Genomic DNA, 14,536 nt, shown 5'->3' with positions numbered 1-14,536 from the left:
AAACCACTGCTAGTCGCATCTCCCTAATACAAGAGCAGCCTATGGTCCGATAGGATTATGGTGACTTTTACAAATCAGCAAGTAATTTCAGGATGGGTGAGAGATATACTATGAATTTTGTATCTCCAGAACATGCTGATCAGCTTATTTAGTCCATGCTTGCTTTCCAAAAAGCCATACCTTGCCTTTAGCTGAAATCTCTGGATTTTCACATTAATTGCTCATTAAATTCACCACAGAAAGTTAGTGTTGGTAACTAACAGCATAAGTATATTTTTAATGACATGATCATTTCTAAAGTGGTATAAATCAGCCTCTGATTCAGAAAGCGAACACTGAAATTATTCATTCTCATTTCAATATATAACAGAGTCTTCACTGAGATTTTTAAAATGTAAACATTACAATGCTTATTTTTTTCTTACTTTTCCTTTATTTCTGCTGTCTGTCTGAACAAATTGTTTCTTTCCCTGTCTTTATTTATTTTTCTGTACCTGATTTGACTCGAATGCATCCATTTATTCTGAACATTCTGGACTTTGTTAGGAAAATACACAGTTGATCCTGCAATTCATTAAGCCCCAATGCCTTGTTGCCCTTGTCGCATTCAGCCAGTTACAATGCATATTTTTATAAGTTACAGAGCAAGAACATTTCAAGTTAAAAGACACAGAAAACTACAAGGTGTCATACTGTTGCAAGATCCAGACTACTCAGTCATTTCTCACATTGCTGTTTGTGAGAACTAACTGGATGAAAATTGGCAACTGTTTCTCCTGATTATAAGCATTAGACTTGAAAGGTTCTTCATTGGCTGTGAAATGTACCAAGGCTTCTGAGGTTCTGCAAAAGACCATATAGGCACATCTTAGTTTCCTTATATAACCCAACTGGTTCAAATGGTTCATGATCTGCTGACTTGGATGTGAGTTTGTGAAGCTATGAAGAATCAGTTTCTCGAAGCATAGAGTTATTTGTTGTGCATATACTTCCTTCTGAGGTGGTTTGCTTTACCTGTAAGGAAAATTGCTCAGATTTCTTATGGACGTTGATAGTTTTCCACCCCTGTCCCAAGTGGATATTATCATATTATCGTTATTCCTCACAAATATTTCAGTAATCATATCCGAGTGCCTTTGTTATTTTTACTTGCTGTGCTTGTCCTTTTACCACGGGCAAAGGCTTAGTGGTTATTTATTATTTTTGCTGATCATGCAATAGAAGGTAAATTGCTTTGACAGCATCTTTATTAACTTATGTTAGGACATAGCAGTACAGTATGTTATTAACAGTCTAAGGTGTCCAGTGATGGATTTTCACTTTAGGGACTGGAATGCTTCAGGCATTCATAATACCACAATCTCCAATTATGTTGATATTTGACTGATGGCTTGAAGCTATTTCTCACAGCAAAGAACATCACAAGAGTCCGGTTCTGGAATGTGTGACCTCTATAGCAATTGTCAAAGAGTATATAATTAACAGAGATTGACTTCCACAAGAGTGTTATTCATGCCCAAGTCCCATAAGTGTCGCTAGTTAGGCTAGCATTTATTGCCTGTCCCTACTTGCCCTTGAGAAAGTGGTACTCGATTGATATTCAGCACATGAAGTGATTCTTATCTCATTATCAGTGAGCATGATGTTGGACTGGTGTAACAATCAAGGTTTCAAGTTGCTTTGCTCTTTATTGAATAATTCATTGTAAGTATCCTTAAAACAATTAGCACAGCTCCTTGGAATTTAAGAACTCCCAACTGTTATAAAAAGGATATTAGCCATTGTGTTTGTGACATTGGTTTTGCTAATTGAACAGTTATGGATTTAGTCTCAGTTTCAGCTATTTCAGTTTGTTAAATGGCAGTTGTGATTCAGATTAACAGCATGAGTGTAATTTTTGTTTCAGCAGAGGTAGACTTGGGACCATCCTCCTTGTACTTCCCTGGAGAGTGAAACATAATTATGACAAACCAGCACAAAAGTGCTTTCAAGAAACACAGGCCAGGATGAAGCATCCACAGGCAACGGACCAAGGCTCTGTCTTAGGGCAGAGAATACATGAAGAGGAAGAACTTTGATATTCATGGGCATATATTTTGCCCATTATAGGAACTATGTTGGTCTGGCATATCAATTGAAGATTTCAAGTCATTGCTTCATGATTTCAGTGAGGAATTGTCCTATCAAGCAGTTAACTGAAATGAGGGTTCGATGCCTTAACTTTACAGCGAAGGGTTTAAAATAAGATTGAAACAATGCTAATTCTCCTGAAAACTAGTGTTTCATCAGAGTGACAGGCTCAGTATCACTGTCTGCTTATAGAGAATATTTTTAAATAATCTGCGCCACAGGACAAATCAGGCTTGATTTTCTGTTCAAAGCCAAAACATTTTTCATGGAATTTACAGTAAGTCATGAACCTCAATTCAAAGCCATTTCCACAAAATATAATTAACCTTTACATATATTCCCTTTCTGCTGTACTAATAGCATTTTTCAGTTTTGTGCTTCATAGGCAACTGACTGTGTGGAGTTTGCATGCTCTCCCCGTGTCTGCGTGGGTTTCCTCCGGGTGCTCCAGTTTCCTCCCACAGTCCTAAGATGTGCAGGTCAGGTGAATTGGCCATGCTAAATTGCCCGTAGTGTTAGGTAAGGGGTAAATGTAGGGGTATGGGTGAGTTGCGCTTCGGCGGGTCGGTGTGGACTTGTTGGGCCGAAGGGCCTGTTTCCACACTGTAATCTAATCTAATCTAATATTAAAGCCCATTTTTATATGCATTCCCATACCCAGTTACCCTATGGAATATATAAGTCACCTACAAACATCTGAGCTGTCTGCATTGACAGAAGTTTGAAAGCATAACATAAACTGGACTTAATCTAATAAACAAAATTAGTCAAAGTGACGTGAATTGTTAACCATTAAGTACACACATCTATGGGAATAGATATCAGAAAAGGAATAATGTCTGAGTTAATGGGAGAAAACTCTATTTATTGGACCTTTGTTATATATTTGAGTGGGGAAGTATGATAGAAATAGTTGGGCTTGAGAAACAGCACATTTTCCCCAGTAGATTGGAATATTTCAATTGCTCTTTGAGAGGATAATCGGGATTTCTGTCAAGAGGTTATTTCAGAAACAGGAGGGCTGTGCCGAGCTGGGAGCTGCACCCCTTCAACAGATTAGTCATCAATCACTCCGAACAATATCCAAAGCATAACTGTGACCTGTGAGCTGAGGTCGTCAGTAAAGAATTTGTTATCATAAAAATGCAACTACTCCAAAATCAAGAGTGTGTTGCTGGAAAAGCTCAGCAGGTCAGGCAGCATCCGAGGAACAGGAGAATTGACATTTCAAGCATAAGCCTTTCATCAGGAAAGAGGCTTGTGGCCGGGGTTGGGGGGGGTGGGGGGGGGAAGGGCGGGGTACTTGAGAGATATATGGGAGGGCAGTGGGGCTGGGGCCAAGGCAGCTGGAAATGTGATAGATAGATGAAGGCAAGGGGGAAGATAAGGTGATAGGTCGAGAGGAGGGTGGAATCGATAGATGGGAAGGAAGATGGACAGGTCAAGAGGGCAGTGCAGAGTTGGAGGCTCAGGACTGAGATAAGGTGGGGGAGGGAAAATGAGGAAACTGGTGAAATCCACATTGATCCCGTGTTTTTGCAGCATTCCAAGGCAGATGATGAGGTATTCTTCCTCCAGGCGTCAGGTGGTTAAGGTTTGACAATAAAGGAAGCCCAGGACTTGCATGTCTTTGGTGGAGTGGGAGGGGGAGTTAAAGTGTTCGGCCACAGGGCACTGGGGTTGGTTGGTGCAGGTGTCTCAGAGATGTTCTCTGAAACAATCCACAAGTTGGTATCCTGTTTCCCTGATGTAGAGGAGACCACATCGGGTGCAATGGATACAATAGATGACGTGTGTGAAGTACAAGTAAATTTCTGTTGGATGTGGAAGTATCCTTTGGGGCTTTGGACTGAGGTGAGGGGGGAGGTATGGGGACAGAGTTAAGTGGGGAGATGTGGGGACGGAGGTGACGGGGGAGGTGTGGGGACGGAGGTGAGGGGGGAGGTGTGGGGACGGAGATTACGGGGGAGGTGTGGGGACAGAGTTGGGTGGGGAGGTGTGGGGACGGAGGTGAGGGGGGAGGTGTGGGGACAAAGGTGAATAGGGAGGTGTGGGGACAGAAGTGTGTGGGGAGGTGTGGGGATGGAGGTGACTGGGGAGGTGTGGGGACAGAGATGAGTGGGGAGGTGTGGGGATGGAGGTGACGGGGAGGTGTGGGAATGGAAGTGAGGGGGGGAGGTGTTGGGACAGAGGTGAGTTGGGAGGTGTGGGGACAGAGGTGAGGTGTGGGGACAGAGGTGAATAGGGAGGTGTGGGAACAGAGGTGAGTGGGGAGGTGTTGGGACGGAGTTAAGTAGGGAGGTGTGGGGACAGAGGTGAGTGGGGAGGTACGGGGAAGGAGATGAATGGGGAGGTGTGGGGACAGAGGTGAGTGGGGAGGTGTCGGCCCCATGGCCAAATTTCCTCTACCTCAGGGAGACAGGATGCCAACTTGTAGATTGTTTCAGAGAACATCTTTGAGATACTTGCACCAACCAACCCTACTGTCCCATTACCAAACACTTTAACTCCCCCTCCCACTCGACCAAGGACATGCAAGTCTTGGGTCTGCTCCCTCCCAAGCCCTAACCACCCTACACCTGGAGAAAGAATGCCTCATCTTACGCCTTGGGACTCTCCAACCACACGGGATCCATGTGGATTTCACCAGTTTCCTCATTTCCCCCAACATTACCCCACTTCCAAGCCTCCAACTTTCCACCACCCTCTTGACTGTCTAACCTCCTTCCCACCTATCTGCTCCACTCTTCTCTCCAACCTATCACCTTCCCCCCCCCCCCCCCCCCACCACCTTCATCTACCTATCACATTCCAAGTTACCTTTCCCCCCAGCCCCAACCACCCTCCTATTTATCTCTCAACCCCCTGGCCCACAAGCCTCATTCCAGATGAAGGGCTTATGGCTGAAACGTCAATTCTCCAGCTCCTCGGATGTTGCCTGATCTGCTGTGCTTTTCCAGCACCACACTCTCGACTCTGATCTCCAGCATCTGCAGTCCTCACTTTTTCCTGGACTACTACAAAATAGTGTAAAATTTCAATAGTGTGTATCTGCTGCTCTATAAGTTTAGCATCCTTCCATTATTAATACTGTTTTAAATATTGTTGCTATAGTGGTTTCTCAGCTCTGTACTACAGTAATATTGTATTATTTTTCTTTTTAACTGCCAGTATTTTCAATTGCATTTCAGTAATCCTCAAACTAAATTCTTCAATAAAGCTTTAAACTTTATGAACTGGCTGTTGTGGAGTGACTTTCTGTATCAACGCTTTTAAATTCTGATTGCTTCTGTCGGTACTGCTTGCTGGATTTTCCTTCCTTTCATAGTCCAAAAACAGGGCTTCCCACCTTTTTCAGGATTTCCCACTTTCTATGGCTAAAATAGAGTTTTCCCACTTCACAGTAAGATGAACATTTTCCGACCTTTAACAGTCCAAAATACAATATGTAGACTGTACAAATCTTTAAATAAAGCACTCCATTTAAACGTTATAGATCATGGTAAAGGTCCAGTCGTATGCTTCCCTGAGATCCATATCTGGTTTGTTCCTTAGGATACACAATACTATTAATTCCATAAACTAAATTATCCCTCAATATTTCCTAAAGTGCTGACCCATACTCAAAGTTGTCACCCAATTTTCAGTCTCAACAAAAGTTCAGTAACTGGTTCTCCAGGAAGTCTATTTGCCATGTTAAATCTTTTTGGATGTAGATTTGCTCACTGAGATGCACGGTTCATTTCCAGATGTTTCATTACCTTACTAGGTAACATCTTCAGTAGGCCTCAGGCGAGGCAATGCCGAAAATTCCTGCTTTCTATTTATATGTTTGAGTTTCTTTGGGTTGGTGATGTCATTTCCTGTGGTGATGATATTTCCTGTGGTGAAGTTACTTCCTGTTCCTTTTCTCAGGGTAGATGGCGTCTAACTGACGCCCACTGAAGATGTTACCTAGTAAGGTAATGAAACATCTGGAAATGAACTTTACAGCTTAGCGAGCAAACCTACATCCAAAACCTCAACCTGAGCTACAAATCTCAAAAAATGTTAAAGGTCTAATGCTGCAGGATAACAGGCAGCTTGGGGTCATACCTGTTCCTCTATCATATCTATCTGTTTATCAAAAGGTTTGTTTTGACTCTGGGTTTGCCAGGCAAGTTAAACTTCTTATAAGATTGAGAGTCATGACTCCCCAAGCAGTCAGGAGAATGACCTTTAGTTAGTGATCCCCCCGCCATCCCACTTGCATGAGGAAAGTATCCCAATCATTCAGTGCACTGGGGCCTGTCCTCAACAACCACATCATGAGGTTCCAGTTTTCCAAACAGCAGTATTTCCAATATTCCCCATCACCGTCTTACCGCGTTCATTGAAAGGCAAGGCTGTCCGAAACCTTCCTTTGTCCTTGCTGTCAGTGTAATAACTGAGGAAGCCTGACTGGAAGGAAGCATCCATTAGAGTTGAACATTAAAATACATCCACTACTCTTGGCATACATAGGCTAGTCCAGGACAGACTGTTCTCTACTCCGAACCCTCACCCTGCTTTATTTTAAATATTTTGTCTATATATTGTTTCTAGGCTCTTATTGGATTGAATAGTACAGTCTATTCATCACAGTTCAGTCCAGAGGTTTTCTTAAATCAACCTATTCAGAGATGTTATTACAAATCTCTGCAGGAAGTAGGATTTGGACCGAGAGCTGCTGACTGTGATGTTGAGACACTAACACTCTACCAGAAGAACCTGGTCTGCTTTATCATATCTGGAATGTCACACGCAACTGAATTACTTTCCCACCATCAAATCACCATGACAAAATCTACTGCACCTGGTATTCCCAGTCAAGTACTAACCAGGCCTGAGTCTGCGAACTTCTGAGATCAGACAAGGTTGGGCGTTTTCAGATGACTGTTTCTACAGAAAAACAGCAAAGGTGCAAACCACAAACATTTTGGTTAACAGCCAAACACCATGGCCAATTGTATCACAGAGACTGATCTGGATCTGCTTTATTTTTTAAAATATACTCCGAAGTGCTATTGCGCACAACTGAACAACCTTCCCACCACCAAAATCATCGGGTATTTTGTTTAAAACTACTAACCCGCTCCCACCCCCCCACCCTAGTAAAAACACCTGCGCAGCCAATTCAACATTTACACACAAAATCCAGTTAGGACAATGCAAACCATCAAACAAGTGTGAGGGAGGTAGGAAGAGAGGGAAGTGACTAAATCAGAATGAAGCTAAAGGGACTGGATCTGCATTTTTTAAAAAATCTAACCTATTTCTCTAATCAACCTGTTCATAGATGTTTTTACTTTGCTTTGAGTCATTAAGAACCATCTTTAATTTATTTTGCCTCTTCTATGCCAGCATCATTATTTTGTGGTCTAGAACAGAGTAACTGTTCCCTTCTTACCCCATTACTGTCGCCAAATAGAAAGAATTGGTAATTACCCAGTAGGTCAGACAGCATCTGTGGAATCAAGAAACAAAGTTAAATCAGTCTAATTTTAACTTTTGGGCGAGTGAATGAGTTTTGAATAAGTTGACAGCTCACCTTAAGTTTCAGATCAATGACCTTTGAGTTTGTCCCTCATTTTCTACTTTTTATATTTTAGTTTTCCAGTGTCTTTCCAAATAGCCTTAGCCAGCAGAACTGTGCTAGAGTCTCAGGGATATCACCTGCCATCTGGAGATCCATGCTGCCTGTTTCCGGAAAAAAAATACCAAAGCAAACACCAGTCAGGCACCATCTCGTACAGGCTGCTGGCCATTCAGATGCTGCCTGTTCTTGTGCTCAGCATTGCCACTGAGGTGGTTCTTTCTGCTACTAGAAACACAATCTGAATTCACTGACAGTAGATTTCTCAGATGGATGTTCAGAAACCAGGGACCTGATTGCTCATGCTTCTCAGAAGTGTCAGGAGCTATGTAACCCTGGGACAGTACATCAGAAAGCAGCCATCTGCATTCTAGCCCCTTGGTGCTTGCACAGTTCTGATGAAGGTCACTTAACCCAAATTGATAACTGATTTCTCTTCACAGATGCTGCCTGACCTGTTGACCTTTCCCGCAACTTCTGCTTTTGCTTGTGCTTGCACAGATCTACCTTTAGTTCACACTGGTAAGGGGAGCATGGTATTTTTTTAAAATTCACTCATGGGACATGGACATCACTGGCTGTGGTAGTATTTATTCTTATTTGAATTTGCCCTTGAAAAGGTGGTGGTGAGCTGCCTCCATGAATTGCTTCAGTCTATTTTCACAGATGACCATAGCTGGCATATGCCACCTTTACTGTTGGGTACTGTACCCATATCAGAATAAATTCCTGAAGAAGGGCTCATGCCCGAAACACCGATTCTCCTGCTCCTTGGATGCTGCCTGACCTGCTGCGCTTTTCCAGCAACACATTTTCAGCTCTGATCTCCAGCATCTGCAATCCTCACTTTCTCCTAGAATGGGAGGGGAAGAAATCTCATGCTTCAGAGTGGTTGTCCTTCATTCTATAGATAATTTCTCCACTGGATGATCTCTTGTCACTGGTATATCCTTCATGATGAATGTCATTCTTTGTGGACGTTGTTATTGGCTCATTACTTTTTCTGAAGGATTCTTAACCTCCTGTGTTTTCTTCATAGAGGAGCTCTTCTCTTCTAACTAGTTGACCAATACCCTCATCTGGGGTAACTTTAATCTTGTGAATGCCCAACAGGGAACACAGCAGCATGGCACAGTGGCACAGTGGTTAGCATTTCTGCCTCACAGCGCCCGAGACCCGGGTTCAATTCCCGCCTCAGGCGACTGACTGTGTGGAGTTTGCATGTTCTCCCCGTGTATGTGTGGGTTTCCCCTCCGGGTACTCCGGTTTCCTCCCACAGTCCAAAAATGTGCAGGTTAGGTGAATTGGCCAAGTTAAATTGCCCGTAGTGTTAGGTAAGGGGTAAATGTAGGGGTATGGGTGGGTTGCGCTTTGGTGGGGAGGTGTGGACTTGTTGGGCCGAAGGGCCTGTTTCCACACTGTAAGTAATCTAATCACAGCTGTTCTGTTGAAACAAGTTTTTTTCTTTGTGTATCCTGGGTTTGTGGATCAGGCAGTTATTTTCTAATTGAAAGATGTGGTTCATTTCTTGTAGCATCTTGGATGCCTAGGCAAGACTGTTTCTTCCTCTTGACCGAGCCTGAATCAATGGACAGTGGTTTGAGTCCCATGTAGTGATACACAGCTCGTCTGTCTTGATTTGTTCATCAGGCTAGACATTTTCAGTATCCCATGGCTTGACTAGAGAAGTAAACCTTTTCTGAATTTTAGTCATTTTACTGAAAGATGACGGTTTGTTTAGCACTATGACAGGAATTGAAATCCAGACTTGCCAATTCTATGTACTTGCAGATTTGACAATAGGATCTTCAATCTCAGTTGGGATCTCTGCCCACCACATTGTGAAGTGTACAGACAGGGCTCAGTCAGCAATGTCTAAATGTCCCTGATGTTTTCTTTCCAATAGATCTTCTCCAAGGGAAGCTGGACTAAGTAGATTTTTGTTATATTCTAGTAAATCATCGAGGATGGTGAAATGCTATTAGTGCTCAAACTGAGTGTTCTTGGTCAACTTGCTGGAGTTTTGATCTGGTCATCCTTCACCATGAAAGTGACAAATGGTAATACCGTCTTGGTCACACTTTTGTTCTTATCAAATTTGGTGGAGTCTCTTTTGATTTGCTGATTGCTGTTTCTTCTCAAAATGTGTGAAACTTTTCTCTCATGACAGGTCACTTTAGCAGATTTTTTCATCTTTTTGGGTTCTGCTTTGAGTTTGCAAGTTTAATCTCCTTTTCTACATCTCTATAACTGTGTGCTAATCTGCATTTAGCATTTAATTTTGAGGCAGTGTTATAACTTAACCTTTGCCTCCATAGAGTCCAGGATTTGTTCTTGCATGGTTTATCACAGACATTGAATCTGCTAGAAAATATTAACTCTTTTGTTATTCTTTCCCAATGTGCTGATTAATTTATTTTACTGTAAACCTGTTCAAGCTTTGTATCATTGCAAATTGTGTACACTACTATTCCTTTAGCTTGTATTCCTGCATTCATAATTGCTATTTTAAAGTGAATTATGTAAAGCTTGCAATACTGCAGCACTAGTCTCCCTTTCCTCACCCTTCCATTGCTTCTTTTAGCGGAACCTCGAGAAGGCTAAACGTCAATGGTAAAGTGTTAGTGAGAGGTTCTCTTTTCATGAGAATTGTCTTTTACCTTCTGTTGCCTTCCATTGTTTGCACATTTTTCATAAAGTAATGTCTTTGCTCTTAGTCATATAGCATTCTTCTTTAAGGCCTCTTTATTTTCTAAATGCAGTTTTTTTTTCTCCTCCATCCCTTGCCCATACTCTTGCTCCAGAACTTCTTACTCACTTCTGAATGAAGTTTTGTTTTAAGTGCACAGGATTTGCAGCACTTACTTTCCGTGTTCTGAGACATAATCACCATGAACCTCAGCTCCTCGACATCAGCACCTTTAAATCCAGCTCTTTCATTAATGGAGTGTCTAAACTAACTTGCATTATCTCGTCTCAAGTTATTTTGCTATGGGTTTAAGAACTTTACATGCTTGTCATTGATGAAGAGGATGCTTCTTGAGCAGCAGCACAGAGCGTATGATGAGCCTGGAGGTGATCAAAGTGTATTGTGCATGTGTTCAGAGTGAATTGGAAAAGTCCATGTCAAATGAGAGTGACACAAGGTTCTAAATGTTGCAATGAGATTTCCTTCTAATGGAAATTAAGGCCACTGCACACAGCAGCAATCACTGCACTCATACAGATATGTGCAGATGTTCACCAAAGGCTTGCACATTCTGAATGACACCTGACATAGGAAAAGAGTTCCTATGTGATTGCATTATCCCACTGATCAGCAACAATGCATTCTACAGCTCAATTAGGGTGGCATGGTGGCTCAGCGGTTAGCACTGATGCCTCACGGTACCAGGGACCTGGGCTTGATTCTAGCCTTCGGTGACTGTGTGGAGTTTGCATATTCTCCTGGTATCTGCAGGGGTTTCCTCTGGGTGCTCCAGTTTCCTCCCACAGTCCAATGATGTGCAGGCCAGGTGAATTGGCTATGCTAAATTGCCCATAGTGTTCGGTGCACTAGTCAGAGGGCTGGCTGGGTTACTCTTCGGAGAGTTGCTGTGGACTTGTTGGGTCGAAGGTCCTGTTTCCACAGTGTAGGTAATCTAATTCTACAGCTCACTTCCAACATGATTTGTGGTCGGACCGTGACGGTGTTGGATAGGGAAAGTGAGCATGGAAGTGTGGACTGGGCTCAAAGTTTTATTCCCTTCAAAACAGGCACTGTCTGCGAGGAATATGTATTAATATATGTAGCTGCCAACACATCCCAGCTCAATGAAATGCTGGAAGTGCTCAGAAGGTCAGACAGCGTCTGTGGAAAGAGAAACAAAGTGAATTTTTCAGGTTGATGACCTTTCAACAGAAATGAGTTTCATGTAGGGTCTGAACAAAGTAGAAAATGGAAAAATAAGTATCGTTTCTAATGATGGAAAAGATTTAAGTAAATTGTTTTTAAAACAAAAACAATGATGACAAGAGGAATAATCAATTTCAGACAGCAGGATTATTGAGTTAAAAGGAAACATTGAATACTGAAGCAGTGGAAAGTACCATAAAGTGGACTTGTTACTTTAAATACAGTTAGAAATCTGGTATAAATTGTACTCAATTAGGATATTTTATTTTTTCATTGAAACTGATTTGTTGCCACAAATTTCAAAATCTTCCATGGATCATTGGGTGTCATAAGAAGACATCTGAAAAAAAAAGAGCTGCTTTCTAAGGTATTCTGTAATGTAATTAAGAGCAGCAACTACGTAATGTTTGATTAAAACAGATGGAAATGGCTGAACCAAAGTAGAAGCTTTCTTAATCATTATTGCCTGTGATTTTACATTACTGAAAATTATTTTTTTAAAAATGTACCAAATCATTTCCTGATAATGTTGGAGTACAACAGCCAGATTCTTAGCAATTTAAATGATTTAATTCAAAAGCTTTTTAAATATGCCTATGAGCAACATTGCATCACAAAGGATAAGAATAATTTTATTAATCTCCTAAAAGACTTGCAAATGAGTTCAACTAACAACAGTCCCAATGGTGAATATAAACATGGTCAGTTTTGCAGGTAGCTCAGAGTTCTTGTGAGATCATTTTTCAACCTTTTTCAAAAGATTGCAAAAGTTCGTGATTGTGCAAGTTATGTCAATTTTATCTGAACTGACAACTCTACCTTCAGCAATTCTAGGGTCAGAGGGACAGAGGATGTGACCACGTTTTTAATCCATGCATCAGGACTTCACACTTAACATGGCACAGGTTGCCGGAGGTGCAGAGAGAGAGAGAGAGAGAGAAGTAAGTCTATAATGAAGATATAAGATTTTCTATTGGAAAATAATCAAGGCAGCTAATGGAATGCTGGTCTTTATAACCAGAGGAGTGGAGCACAAGGATGCAGAAGTGATGTTGAAGTTATATTAAAAAAAAACCCTGGTTAGACCCCACTGGAGTACTCTGAGCAGACCTGGGGAACCATATTTCCCTTGGAGAGAGTATAACATCTGTTTACAAGAATGTCACCTGGACTTGATGGGTTAAGTTACAAGTAGAGATTACACAAATTAGGCTTGTTTTTCTCTAGAATTTAGAAGGTTAAGGGATAATCTGATCCAAGTCTTCAAGATAGTAACAGGAAAAGACAGCATGGTTAAAAGATAAATGGTTTCCACTGGTGGGATTCCAGAACTAGAGGGCATAGTTTAACATACAGGGCCAATCATTCAGGAGAGATGTTAGGAAGAACTTCTACATACAAAAGGTGGGTGAGGTTGGGAATGGTCTTCCACTAATAGCAGTTGATGAGAAATCAGATGCTAGTTTTAAATCTGAGCTAGATAATATCCTTGCTTAACAAAGCATTAAAGGATGTGGGTTAAAGACAAATATAGTGAACTTTGTTTTAACTAGTACATTATGAACCGACAGTCATGATAATCCAGCAGAAGTCATTTACCTGAAGTTTACTGTATTATCACAATGTCAGCGATACTCAAATAGCGTCAGTTGAGGGTGCAAGTAAGAAAGCTCTTTGCAGGTAAGTTTTATGTAAGCCAAACTTGCATTATTATTTCAGTGATTTATGCAGTAAGTATAACAGTGATGTGTATACCACTGCCTTACATTTCTATTACTTAGTGTGTTATTACATTGCTTATGTGGACCTCTTAACAATCAAGAATATTTGATGAACGAGTACATTCCTCGTTGCCAAATGTTTGTTGTACATGGAGGTAGATCACCAACCAGCCATGATCTCTTTGATTGGTTGAACAGTCTTGAGGGGTTGAATGGTCTACTTCTATTCCCATGGTTAGGACTGGTGTTGCAGAGCTAGTGGTCAAGCTTCAAATAACCAGCAATTCAACTTGATGACATGACTCCTTCCAATTTTTAAAAATGGTACGAACCAGACAGGAGTAAAATTAGAAAAGCTTACAAACAAGCTAGAGTAAATAAAAGTGATACAGCTGAAGACAAAGCCCCCAGACATGAAAGCATATTGAGACATTAGTACAGTCATTTCTGCTATAATGCAGTAGTTCTATTCTCATGCAATCCTGTGTTATAAGAAAATTGTGTAATAGCAGCACCACTTAAACTATTAGGGCCAAAATTGCATTATATCCAATACATGCTTTAAAGATTTGCACTTTAGAAACAGTGTCCCCAATTCGTCAATCACATCACAGTGAATTCACATTAACAAGATGCACATTAAAGCAGAACAACCCGTACCAATATTTTCTGAGTTGAAATAATACTTGTTGGCAACTGGTGGTAATTTTGTATTTTAACTAATGTTGTGTCAATAGGTTTGAAATTGTAGCTTATTCTTCAGTGATTAATCCTTTTCCTATGTCTACAGTTAAGATTTTGTGTATTTCCAATTGTTGATGACATTGTTTATCTTCCATCCTCACGTACACAGCCTGCTCCCTTTCACCAAGCAGTATTCAATTGCAACAGGGAACAAGACAGTGTGTTATAGCTTCCTTATATAGTGAACAAAAGATGGAAAATAACATAACTCAGTTGAGAAATTATGCAATGTCTTGATTCTGTGCTTTAGCAAAAGTTGCTGTAATCTTATCTGCAAGAGGCCTGACTAATGATGATTCATCTATTTGGCTGAAACCACGTAGACAATGAAACTACCCAAACGAAAACCATTGGCCAAAACTGTAGTGACTTTCTACTCAAAATTCATCTATTTCAGGAAATATTTGTTGATATAATTCTGAATGTTAAATC

Source organism: Chiloscyllium punctatum, chromosome 25 (assembly GCF_047496795.1).
Source record: "Chiloscyllium punctatum isolate Juve2018m chromosome 25, sChiPun1.3, whole genome shotgun sequence".
NCBI lineage: Eukaryota > Metazoa > Chordata > Chondrichthyes > Orectolobiformes > Hemiscylliidae > Chiloscyllium > Chiloscyllium punctatum.
Note: the sequence above shows the minus strand (reverse complement) of the source record.